We start from the raw sequence: 13,182 nt of genomic DNA, 5'->3' as shown, positions 1-13,182 counted from the left end.
TACGCAGCGTATATGAAAAATACTTGGTATATGCAAAGAATCTTTTGGAGTTCGATAAAGGGCACCCACAGAATTGTAGATGCCCTTCTGGCTGGAGCCACGATTTTGAAAACCGCAGAGTTGACTGGTTTCTCAAAAGATAAGATCAGTGGGAAAAGAATCCACATTGCTTGTCTAAGAGGCGTAATTGTGTCTTAAGACAGTCTGCCAGGGAACGAGCTCGTCGTCGTCTGAGAAAGCTTGTACGAACAAACAGAACTAGCAATTTATCCAAGCATTTAATGAAGGCTGTTCTGGATTCATATCTCACCGAATTATGCGCAGGGAATTGAAGAGGATCGGTATTGGCAGTCGCATGCCTATACGAAAACCATTTTATTAAATAAAAGTTTCTAATTCAATGGCCAGTATGTGTAGTTTTATAGATAGATTCATATTTTTCTACACGACGCCGCATATTGTCATATTGCAAGTGCTATTACAACACAATTTGTGAAAAACGATGTGAAAAAAACTTGATTGGCCTACATTGAGTCTATATAGACAGAGTGATTCCATACCCCTGACATAAACTTTATAAGTATATTGTACACCTCAACATCTCAAAACTAACGAAAAAGGTAGCACTAAACATGAGTCCGGAAACCTTGCATTTCCGAGATCCCTTTGTAGTGACAGCATAAATGCTTACAACTCGCAGTGTAAGATTGAAAGGTTATTTTTTATGTCAAGAAATAAGCATAAATTCCTTGGTAACTACAAAAGAAACACTGTAGGACATGGGTGTCAAACTCGCGGCCTGCAACGAATCAACGAATATTTTTGCGGCCCAGCCAAGCGTTTGCCAATGAAAGTGATTACTACATATAGCCATGTTGCATGCATTTCCTTTTTCAGTTTTGACAGTAATCACTGCGAACAAGATTTCCCCCGAAGTAGGAAAGATAGTAGCAGAGAAGAGATGCCAAGTGTCAGGGAGAAAACATTAATTTTATCGTTGTTCTTGTTCTTTTTTTATACTGTACTTTTCAAAATAAACCTGCGTTTTTATGAAAATTGAAGTTTTTGTTTTTTGCGGCCCACATAAACTCAAACCTCGTTTATTTGGCCCGTATGTTAGTCTTTGAGTTTGACATGCTTGCTGTAGGATGAATGTACTTCATAGGAGGAGGAGTTCAAAATTACCTTTGTTGCTAGCCAAGCAGCCATTGAAACGTCTCACTACTGACTTTTCAATGTCGTTTATATGTTTTCTTACTAGTTGAAAGTGGCTGGAGATATCAAATTATTTACTCACTTGTCGTAGAACCAGAAAGCTGAAATTCTACATGAAGACAGCTTTTGGAAATCTGAAAAGTTTAAAAATCCAATTACGTAAGTTTAAGTATCCCAAGTTAAGTGGTTCTGCTGAGTGGAGATCCAGACTCAATGAAGGCCAATCAAGTTTTTTCACATGCTCGAAAGTCTAGCTGATGTCTGATGGCAATGCACGTGCATGCTCGATACTTTTTGCAGTTCAACGTTTCCTATTCAGGTAGAATACACCAATAATTTCAAATGATACCACCACAGAATTTAGGGCAAGTGGCTAAGGAGACCATGTAATTGGCCCACCTCGACCAATAGATGGTCCTGACTGGTAGATGGTTGATTTAGTTCAGCTGAAGTGAAATACCTTTGGACCTAATGACTGAAGTGTGTGGCACTTCCTCAATCGTGAACCACATTTTTCCTCCATTTCATGGGAGATGTACTCGTCATCAAGTACATCATGGAAGCTTTTTGTACTAGGTTTTGCGAGAAGTCGCGGTACAGGGCCCACCAAGCCATACTAATCTGTCTTCAAAGATACCTGTTTATACATTGATGGAGGACTGCTGCTGATATCTTGACTTTATAAGGGCTTTTCAGCTGAATGTGAATTATCCGGTCTCATACGGAGGTGGAGGTTTCTCCCTCCAGAAACAGATTTTTCATCTCGAATCAGGCTAGAAGAGCACACAATTAACAAACATAATGCATTGGCCTCATAGCTTTACCTGCTTCGGCCCTGATCCCAGATAACAACAATAGCTGACGTCTTGACTGAATAATTTCATGCAAAGTTTGATTGACCCACAGGTAATTGTTGTGAAAATGCCATCCCGAGTGAACATCGCCTCGTCTATGAAAAGCACACAAGAGAGAAATCGCATGTTGTTGTTGTTGTTGAAATCACTGACAGAATATCAGTTGACGATGATGATTGATCGTCTGGTAAAAGTGCTTGAACCCCCTGGAAATGGTAGCGATGAAACCAATTTCCATGCAAGACCGTGCATACAGCTACTTGGGAGACACCCCCTTCCATTGTTGTCCTCCATCTGCTAGTGCGTAGATTCACTGCCACCAAATGCACTATGTTTTCCTCAGTTTCTTCATTCATGGTTCTTCATAGTTTTTCGTTCTCCTTCATTTCGTGGTGCATACACTGCGCAGCGTTTGCTAGGTGGTGATGAAGATGAGTGGCCGTTCGAGAGCATGAAATTCAGTTCGACAGCCAGGGAAAGTCTCTTGATAAAGCAACATGCTTCACATGCTTTTCTGTTTTCACGTCCATAATAAAAGTACATTATCAGCCAATTCAGTCAACATGAGGTTACCTTCCATTGCAAAACCCCAACGTGTTATTCAGAAACATAAACCAATAGCAACTATCACTTGTTTAGGAGCCTATTAGACCGAACACAATGTCACGCATACAATTCTGGTTGTTTACAATCAGGTGTTTCATCGATTTTATATCTCCTTTGTTTGTTGTGGGCATTAGTGTTTCAACAACAAAGGGCTGTGCCTCAAAATGCGAGGTTTTTGGACCCATGTTTATTGTGACCATTTCGTTAGGTATGAATACATCATTAAAGTTTTTGACAGTGGTATGGAAAATATAATGAACAATCCATATGCTGTTAGAAAATTAAAAAAAAAAATTCACATCTTGACTTTTCATGCTGTTTTTGCTTCTTTAACATGCGCTGTTTGTAAGAAGTGCAGAAGTATCGTAGTTCGTGAGAGAGTAGATCTCACGCAACAAATGAAATTTGTTCTAATAACGCAACAACATTTTTGTTTGTTTGTTTGTTTTATATTAATCTGGCTACTGTACCGAGATTGCAAGGAGTTAAAATAAAATGGTAACATGTGGTATGGTTAGAAAGACCAGACTTTCCTCTAATACCACTAGTAAAAGTATACTTTTCCATATTATTATTATATTAATTTTACTTCATTTTAATCAAAAAGGAGGTGCGCACGAAATCTCAACGTATTGTTCTCATTAAAAGTAATAATAATAATAATAAACTTTCATAGTTTGTGCTAGCTTTCTGAACAAGCACAGGTAGCCGAAGGGAGGGAGTAGAGCACATTCAAAGTGGATTTATTCTGAGAGAATTTCTGGAGAGTTTCTCTTCTTTTCCATATCATTCTGATTATTGATCTCCTGCGAAGGAGGCAGAGATGTTCCTCTTGAAAATGCGGGTATTTGCCAAAAGACATTCATAGTTAACTGACATAATATAGTGGTCTGGTGTTTTTAGTATTCGTTGCCTCATTAATTTTTCAGTATGTCCTCTGAACTCACAATCTACTGTTACCATATGATCTCTTGTGTTCATCATCATCTTGCAGCACATAGAACAGCATTATTAATATGTAAGTGTATTACTTTTGTGCTTTAGAGCGACGTTTGAATTCCGAAGTTAAAATTTGCCATTTTATAATAATAATAATAATAATAAATAAATAAATAAATGGGAAGAAGTCATCTGGGAAGCTGAATATCAGGAGGAAGGTATTCAAAATTTAAAAAAAATACAAAAAAAAAAAAAAAATAGTCTGTTCGCTCTCTATCCAGTAGGTTATATTCCTGTGGTGGTAATGGATATTAGTGCTTGTCTTTTGGTGAGAGAGGAATTCCATTGTCTGGTTTTAGAGCACCGCCATGCTTATAGGAGCCCCGAAGTGCCTTGAAAATTGAAAAAAAAATTCCATGCTTGGTCTCTAGAGTTGGATTTGCCAGATTATATATATATATAATCTGGCAAATAATAAAAACAACCCTTCCCAATAACGGTTCTAATATACTATAGGTTTGCAATCTTTCGTGGATGGGAGTCGCATAACAAAATCTTTTTGATGGGCTACCTTCAGCATTATTATAATAACCCTCCCATAACTTTCTATTTTCAAACATTTGACTATTTCCTCCTAGTGCCTGCACTGTATCATTAGCATTCATAGAGTGAATGATAATTCCACGAAACATCATGGTGTGTCTAGAATCGAGAATTTAGCATATTACGAGTATAATTCCAAATACATCGTATTTCGTCTAGACCTGAGAACTTACAGGTCCAATAAACCGACTCATGGGTCCTACAAAACCTGTAAGAGGCCTGTAGCTGAAGATTCGTAGTTATGCTATTGTTTCGACATACAACTCTGATATTTGTTAGACTGTCTCTCAGCACGTCCAGTAAAGATTTTCCAGTCCCATCTGCACAGGTTAAATATTAATTTGCTATGCAACAATATTTCAAAGGTATTTGCAAAATTTAGAAACATGCAGTATATAACGTTTTTCAGTATTCTAACATATTATTGTTTTGTTTTGAAACTATTGAGTGTTACATTAATTTGGATAGTTCAATTTTAGAATTCAATATGTTATATTTTAGTAGAATATAATAGAATATAATAGTCTTGAATAAACAGTTATTAATTTATTTATAAAATTATTAATATTTATTATATTATACAAAGAACGATATTTTACATATCATTGCCGGAGCTGAGTAAGTATAAATTTCTACTCTGCGATTTGCAGATATTTTCTGTTGGCATCTAGTGTATAGTACAACCCAGTGACGTTTTCTCGGTATTCTTTATCGATCGTCTGCTGGTTACGTATTGACGATGCATGTTCCGGGGCCACCCATACATGAAGCAGTGGTTAGCGCACAGCGTATGAAAGATGTCCCTGCGCGAAGACTGACTATACAAAATTCTAGCATACTACACACACTGCTTTAAAGGTTCATGGGCACAGCACACTGATCGCACAGCACTGTTTTCAAGATCTTCATTTCTGCTGCTACCGGCGTCCTCTGGGCGCGGCCGTGAGTGGTGGTAGTGAGGCAACATCGTACGCTTTGACTTCCTACACACGCTGTACCAGTCGTTTCCCGCTCATTCGCTGCTGTGCGTTTGCAGTGTGTGTATGTGCAGCTCTTTAATGCGCATCGACCAACTGAACCAGTGGATGTTCGCTACTAAGATAACGTTGTTGTGATTTGTTTCGGCTTGAATATATCTCTTTTCTAGTTCATTTTATTCAGATATCAAGGATTTAAACCACATTCAACTAATTTTTAACCAAATTGTGATATTTTCTTTTTAAAAAACCAATTGCTCCAAAATGTCCAAAACGCCTTCCGGAACACCTGTGAAGAAGGTACCAATTCATCTTCAGGTAAGACTGGAAAGCTTTGGGGGGTGAGGAGAATTTCGCTTCTTTTAGTGGTTATTGTAATACAGAAAAATAGCAGTTATAATTTAATATGCTAAATTGTTTCAGGTGTATACTATTTGCATGAAGTGCTATGATCGTATTTGTTATATCAATATACTTGTAAAATTCGTGTATATTCTAAAAAAAAAAAAAAATCCCTCGAACTGGATTCTTAACTTGTAAATCTATCGCAGGAATACTTATGATCGCTTCTTCAATAAGTTAGTTTACCTTCTGTTATAACTAAAAGTTTGCGGATTAAATTGATTTTTCTCATTTATAGGAGAGGGTATTTTACTTCTTGCATCATTTCTAATTATTTTCATATTTATTATATAACAGTATCGTTACATCTCAAGGCGAGAATTTTGCAAGGATAATGCATTGAATAACAGAAAATTTAGCCAGATGGTTTTAAACATGCAATTTGGATCGGTATGTGGCTAGTATGGCGGGTTTGTTAACTTAGATACCATATTCGCATGGCTTACAGAGATCGATATTTGCAAGCTGAACCAGGGTGGAATGCACCTTAAATGACTTTGGATCTTTATGTTGTCTTAAGCAAAAGTGGACGCGAGCTGCTGTGAAATCTCAGGATTAGTAAACTGACTTCGGATTATTAATTAATTACTCAACCAGTGATACATTTCTTCTTTTTTTTTTGTAAATCGAATAATCTTACTTTTTTTTTTGTCTTGCCTGCACTACTTTCGTATTTTTAAGAGGCCTTTTTGTAGCATCAGCGTTATTCCCATTTTATTTATTAATATATAATATATAAAAATGTATGTGCGGTGGATTTGTGGAAAAAACAGTATATTATTCTTCCCCATTTTTATTTCTGTCGTTACTAAGTGCAACAACTGTATTCGATTATTTATTATACGATTATAGCTATAATTGTTTTTATCTTTTGTTAGTTTACACTATACGTAATTACGTACGTGTATTACACAATTATAGCTACCGGTATATCTGCTTTACTTTTGTTTATCTTTTAGGTTTTATGTATAAATGCTAATGATTGACGTTTACTTCTGTCATCTGATGGTTGCGGCAAAAATATCTGTGGTTTCCTTTCTTAGGGAGGAAGGAGAGGGGTTTGGGAATGAGACCTAGTCTCAGTTCTTGATCAATTCCCTCCCTCCCCTATATGCAAAATTTTTTTCGGTTGCTAATAGTACATTAAGGTGTTTCATATTTATTTCCACATAATATTTTTTGTCTTAGTTTCCAACAACTTTAGTTTAAATTTCATCCTTTATCATGAGTCGTTGTCTACGTTAGGCATGCTTCAGGACAAAAATCGACTATTCGGCATATCATTCGACAGAATTTGATAGTTTTTGTACAAAAATGTGATTAGAGGTAGATAAAACAGTTAATAGCAAAGGAAATTAGGAAAGGGATTAATGATTGACTTCTCTCCACTCATGCAGTACTATCTGCTGCGACATTTGTATCTTATCAAGTGATTAAATTCATCGAGTAATGATTTCGTGGTTCGTCTACCTTTGTGCATTCACGAGAAAAACATAATCGCACGGAATTTACGAATATATAAAAAATCTTTTACAGATATCTGTAAGGAACTTAGCACATTTTTAAAGGTCACTTCCCGATGGCATATCACTCATTTCCCTTCTCATTTGTGCACGAACCTGCATTTCAGAATTAATCCTATCTTGTGGCACCTTTTTGTCAACATCTGACCTACATCTTCGGAGTTAACTCATATCGAGCTAGTCTTAAAAAGGGAAATTTATGTCTGTTGGTGAATTATCAAGTCACTGCCCACTTTGTTCTCATTATTTTTGATGTCTATCAAAAGTCTTCTTCACACCTGGAAACCTCCCCATACATTGAACGACTCTTGTATCGACTTCGTATCGAAAGTGGCGGAATCCACGCGTCAGCGTGGATTCCGCCACTTTCGATACGAAAGGGTGGAGAGGACTCATTTTGTTTGCATTACCTATATTTTGGCTATGTGCCACGAAGAAGTTTGAGGAAATTCAATTCATCGCTCTCGATATTTTCCACTGAATCGGACAGATATATTTTTTTCGCAATTTCGTATAATTGCTGAAACCAGAAGAAACAGCTGGTGTCTAAACCTTGAGATCTTCTCGTTTAAGCAAGGTTTCAATTTCCTCTCATTATTAGATTTTCATTATTAATTGCTTTCGGTGTAGAATTCCCCCAAAGATTTTTGTTTTCTTGTCTATTCTCATCCTCTCACCTCAAATTTAGCCAGAGCTAAATTTGAGGTGAGAGGATGAGTAATGCTTTTCAAATCCTCAAGACGATTCTGTTATTAGTGTCTTAAGTACCGATCTCCAGTGGATGGAGGCAACTTTCCTTACGTGTAATCAAATCTAAATCCTCTGACAAGAATAACTGTTTTCAATATTCGAGTAACTCCGGGCCTTCTTGGCATAAATATATCCCACTATATGCTATTATTCTGTTTCCAAATAAGTTGACCCTCCCCCCCCACACACACCGCTGTACAACCTCCTTTTGTCAATCCTGAAGTTGGCCTTACTATAAAAGTACTCTTCTTGGTACATCAAAAACTTCTCGGAAATTTTTGATTCCTCCAAGAAGAGTGCATTTGATTACTTTAAGATCTGACTCACTTCCCTCAGTCAGGTTTCTCTCCTTCCGTTTCCATAATTCTTCCTTTTTCCTGTAAACCTATAAAATCACGCGACATTAGTTAGCATCAGCAATTTACTATCATGAATGCGATCCAAAACCTGATGAATTGCATTCTGTCTTTTTCAAACACCTCCCTATCGCACCCACTCGGAAGAATAACACACACACTTTGGTTGTAAAAACTAGGTTCTTGCATCTAGAACGCAAAGAATATAAGGACTTTTCAGTTGAAAACGAGTTAGCCGTTCTCAGTAGCAAGATTTGATTTTCCTCTTAAACTCCCCCCCCCCGTCACTCACGCACACAATAGATGCTTCAATATTAGGTATCCAGTTGTTTGAGGAGTATGTCATTCTCCTTCCCTAAGTAAAATGCTTATTTTGATTAGTTTCTTAATTAATTTAATGCAATTAATATGCACATTATTCAGTAATCGCTTACTAATACTTTTACAAAATGTGTAAAGTTTCTTGTGTAGAATATCCACGTAGCGTTGTTCTTAAATTCACATCGAGGATGATGCGACATTTACTTTTTATTTGGAAATATCTCGTCCCCATCTAAGATGCGAGGATCCTTTTCTTGGAAGAGCTTTTGAACCGAAGGTGAATTAGCCTGTTTCATATGCGGGCCTGAGATTTTTCTCAGACACTCAAAAAAAACAGGCAAACCAGTTGAACTTAGAAGTTACAACCGAATCTCAATCAGAGATTCGGTTGTAATTATAGCCAAATCAAATCCACTGTCCCTTTTTTAATAGAAGGAAACAAAAAAATTAAGGTAAAATAGATCGTTAAAAACAAACTGGAAACTCGAAATCTTAAACGATATTTTGTCAACATGAGTAGGAAATTCCCTGTTCATTTTCAATGAAATTTTAACCCCTCTTCTTAACCTGAAAGGGTTCTTCTGTACTGATGACTTCTAAGAATGACCAGTTTTTGGAATTTGATACACTGAGTTGTTTAGTGACAAGCTTTTCATACCTCGAACATTTTTGCTTGTGTAAACAGCTCTTGACAGTGTTCTATAACAAACGATGAAGTAGCTACACCCTACTTCCTACTGTTATTATTTATTTTAGTTCTGAATTTGCCTTTATTTTGTTCGAGCTAGTAGTGGCAGCTATACCCCACAGCTATTCCACACTTTAGACGCAATGCTTCTCAACTACTAATAGTATTCCTTTTCTAAAATTACGGGATTTCTTTTACCGAAAGTGCAAAAACACTGCACTACAGGTTTCACTACTTTGATAAAAAAAAAAAAAAAAAAAGTATTTAAACTTGCTGAAGGTGTTAAGCTTTTCTACACCACAGGATAACTACACACTTTCATTCACTCTACTGAAAATTTTATCTTCCCCCTAAACGCAGAGATTAATACTAGTGAGGAAAAAGTGGTTCCAATTCCACTCAGAATATGTTGCCTGAAATTATTGAATTCGATGAGGCTAGAATAATAAAAGCATTAAAGTAATAGCGGACAAGATTTTCTCATCATGCCGTATGGCTAGAGAAAATATTAAAGCATAGTTTTCTCTTGTTTGTACATCTTTGACTAAGACGGCTTCTTAGTGAACAGAAGAATTTCCTATGGAGTATTTGGAAACCCGCAGTGAAATTCTGATCCAAATGGTTTCGAGATGGGGAAAAGTTTCCAAAATGCATTTCCCATGAAGATCCTAACTGGTACTCTGGTGCAGTATTTCATAGTGGATATGAAGGCCTTGGTTTCTAGCTTTGTCACCATAGTAACATCCTGAGTTATTGTCAATTATCTCGAGGTTCAGAGAGTGTCTGAGCTGTGACTTGCTGCAACAATGTTTCTTAAACTTTTTGAGGCTGCGGAATTCTACATGAAACTCTTTTTCGCAGAACTCTAATGAAAATTTTCATTAAAAATATATCGGAAAGGAATTTACAATGAACTGTTACCTGCAAAATATTTTAATCAGGGAAATATATGATACATACTTGTTCTAGAAAATGTCATCTTAATAATATACAAGGAGTGTTCAAAAAAAAAAAAAAAAAGACTGAACTTTTACTATAAAGACTTTTTTGCTCATTTTACATTTTAAGCACTATCCCCTTCAAAGTAGTCCCCTACTGGCGATACACCATTTCCCAACGTTTCTTTCATTGTTGAATGCTTCCTGGAATGCACTTTCTGTGATGGCGCGGAGTTCTCTTATCGCATTTTCCTGAATCTCTTCTATGGTTCGGAAGCGACGTCCTTTTAAAGTGGTTTTAATTTTGGGAAACAGGAAAAAGCTAAGTCTGGAGAATAGGATGGACATTGCACAATAGATGTCTGATGTTTTATCGTGGTATGGTTTTTCCCACAATTCAGGCCTCTTCTTACGCACAGCATCCCTCAAACTTCTTGGTGCAACTCTTTGTTTACCATCTGACCACGTCGTACAAATTCATAATGGACAATTCCTTTTCAATCAAAATACACAACCAACTTCACCTTGATCTTTTGACCGACTCATCCATCGACGCTTAAACCACTCATAAGTACTGCGTTCGGCTCATAGTCTTCCCCGTATGCTTGGTTAAGCAATTGAAATGTCTCTGTAAAATTTTTGCTAAGTTTGCAGCAAAATTACACACACACACACACACGTTATTCTTCAAGCTCTTTCATTGTCACTTTGTCACTAATCCGACGACAAGCTTGTGCACGTGCTTACTTCAGCTGATGTAGCTCAACGACTAATGCTCATTTGTTTTCAAAACCTGCCGCTAGGCGCGCTCTCTGTGTCGATTGGCGCGCTATTTAAAACATTCGGTGTTTTTTTTTTTTTTGAACACGCCTCGTGTGTGTGTGTGTGTGTGTGTGTGTGTACAGTATATATATTCTCCACTTTCACGGAAAGTTCCTCCCCCCAGAAACTAGATTTAATAAATTATAAATGTCTGCATGTTTTAGAGAATCCTTAAAATTTTCGCAGAACTCTAGTTTTTGCGGAACATAGTTTGAGAAACACTGCTAGACCATGTGGGCAGTAACTGCCTTAGAGCCAAGTGTTTCAACTATACAGAAATAAGGCGTATCTCCAGCTAATGTCCGAAACCATGCAAGAATGCAAAAGCATGGACTCGTATTACCATCTGTTTACAAAGAACATTCGCCGAGAGAGTATGAACGTCAGAACCACTACCGAAAAAAAGTAGTTGCTTAGAGCTCTCCAGCCAACCGATAAAAGAAAACGCTTGAACAAATTGCGCTATGGAGGATAAAAAAAAAATAATAAAATAAAATAATTAATTAATAAAAAATAGAACAGTAAACATCACCAGAGTTGTCCAACAAATAAGCCTTCGATCACATCCACAAGAGTAGGATGATTGCTACCCTATCCTACGGAAGACGCAGTAGAACGCATGCTGATGAAAGATCTTGAGTAGGGAGGTAATAACACAAGCAAAAGACAACGGCATACGCCCTCCACTAATAAAAATAAAGACGAGCTGCTCAAAAAATAAAAATAAAGAAAAACAAAAAGTTAAAGAGGGGGGGGAAGAAAGAATGGGGAGGATTATGAATCTATGACCTTGAAGTGAACCTCCTTCGATTCAGAGGAATATATAGAACTTAAAAATCGTTTCTCACGCACAGTAAACCGAAGATCCAGTTAAGGAAATGATAATAATAAAAAAAATACACAGATAGGAAATTCGACTTATACGATCAGTGAGGAATCGGTCTTTCAATAGAAACAGATTAAATTCTATTACTCAACCGGGGGGGGGAGCTATAAACTTGTGTACTATAAATGACTTTTGTTCTGTGTTTATTATCAATGAGATCAAATATCACATCTGAAAGGTTAGGAAAAATATGCAGGTAACCGTCACCCTCCCAGTGAATTCGCATTATACCAGATAATTTCATATATATTCTACAACTCCTTAAGCCAAGTCCGTGCGGTTAGCCGAGTGGCTATGCGCTTCGCAACCATATGCCTGGGAAAGAAGTGTCCTGGATTCGATTCTCTTCACCAACGTTAGGAGCGTAAGGATCTTTCTCCAGACATAGCCAAGTTAGCCGGTCTTGAGCGTTGACAGCAGGGTTTTTCTCCCCAGTTTAACTGGTGTTTTTCCTCGCACAATAAGCCTGATTCGTCAGCTATGCCGGTCTCAAGCTCGGATAAAATTTGGGGAAATTGAGATGGTGCTGTACTTCTCCATAAGAGGGGCCTCACGGCTGTTATATCATCATACGAATAAAAAAAAAAAAAAACTTCTTAAGGCCTTCCTAAATCTTAGAATAAGATATCCTGAGGGGGTGGGGGACAAAATTCCCAGGAAGATGATAATCTACCCATCTTGTCTATCCTAGGGGATAGAATTATAAAATCCTTACGGTGCAATACTTTTTTTCATTGTTCTCAAGCGTTATCTCCTCATTCATAGTCCTCCATACCCACAGTTTAACTTGTTTTTCTAGCATTTCAACAGTGAGTTTTCTTCAATTAGTCTTCTTTATCTAGGCGTTACTCGGAGACGACCAGCATGTAGGCCAACTAAGGCAGTCATCCCGGAAAAGGATGATCACCTTGGTATCCGTACTCCTGGGTTCCAGCCGATTTTTTTTTCCCTTGGGTCTAGTGAAGCGTGTTGGGTGAAACAGTTTACGTTGACCTAAAATTAGATGAAATTATAAGTTGAGTCCCTTTTCCTCTTACCTCTTCTACTATCCCTCCACTTCTCTTCTTCCACTAGTGTGCTCTCTTAGACTTCCTTTACTTTTTCACCAGGACGTGATCTGACTTGGAAAAGGTGTGATTATAGGGTACTAGTTGAAGAGTTGCAATGTCCAGGAAATTGTCAATATTGTAGGCCTTCCAAGAGCGGAAGGATACTGGGCAAAACAGCATTCGCCAGGCCAATGATGGGCGTCATGTTTCATCGATGCGCGTGATAAATGCTGTTTTCCCGCTATGTGAAAGC

Source organism: Typopeltis vanoorti, chromosome 20, assembly GCF_054136105.1.
Source record: "Typopeltis vanoorti isolate ZY-2024b chromosome 20, IOZ_Tvanoo_1.0, whole genome shotgun sequence".
In the NCBI taxonomy this organism is placed as follows: Eukaryota; Metazoa; Arthropoda; class Arachnida; order Uropygi; family Thelyphonidae; genus Typopeltis; species Typopeltis vanoorti.
This window is presented reverse-complemented; position numbering follows the sequence as displayed.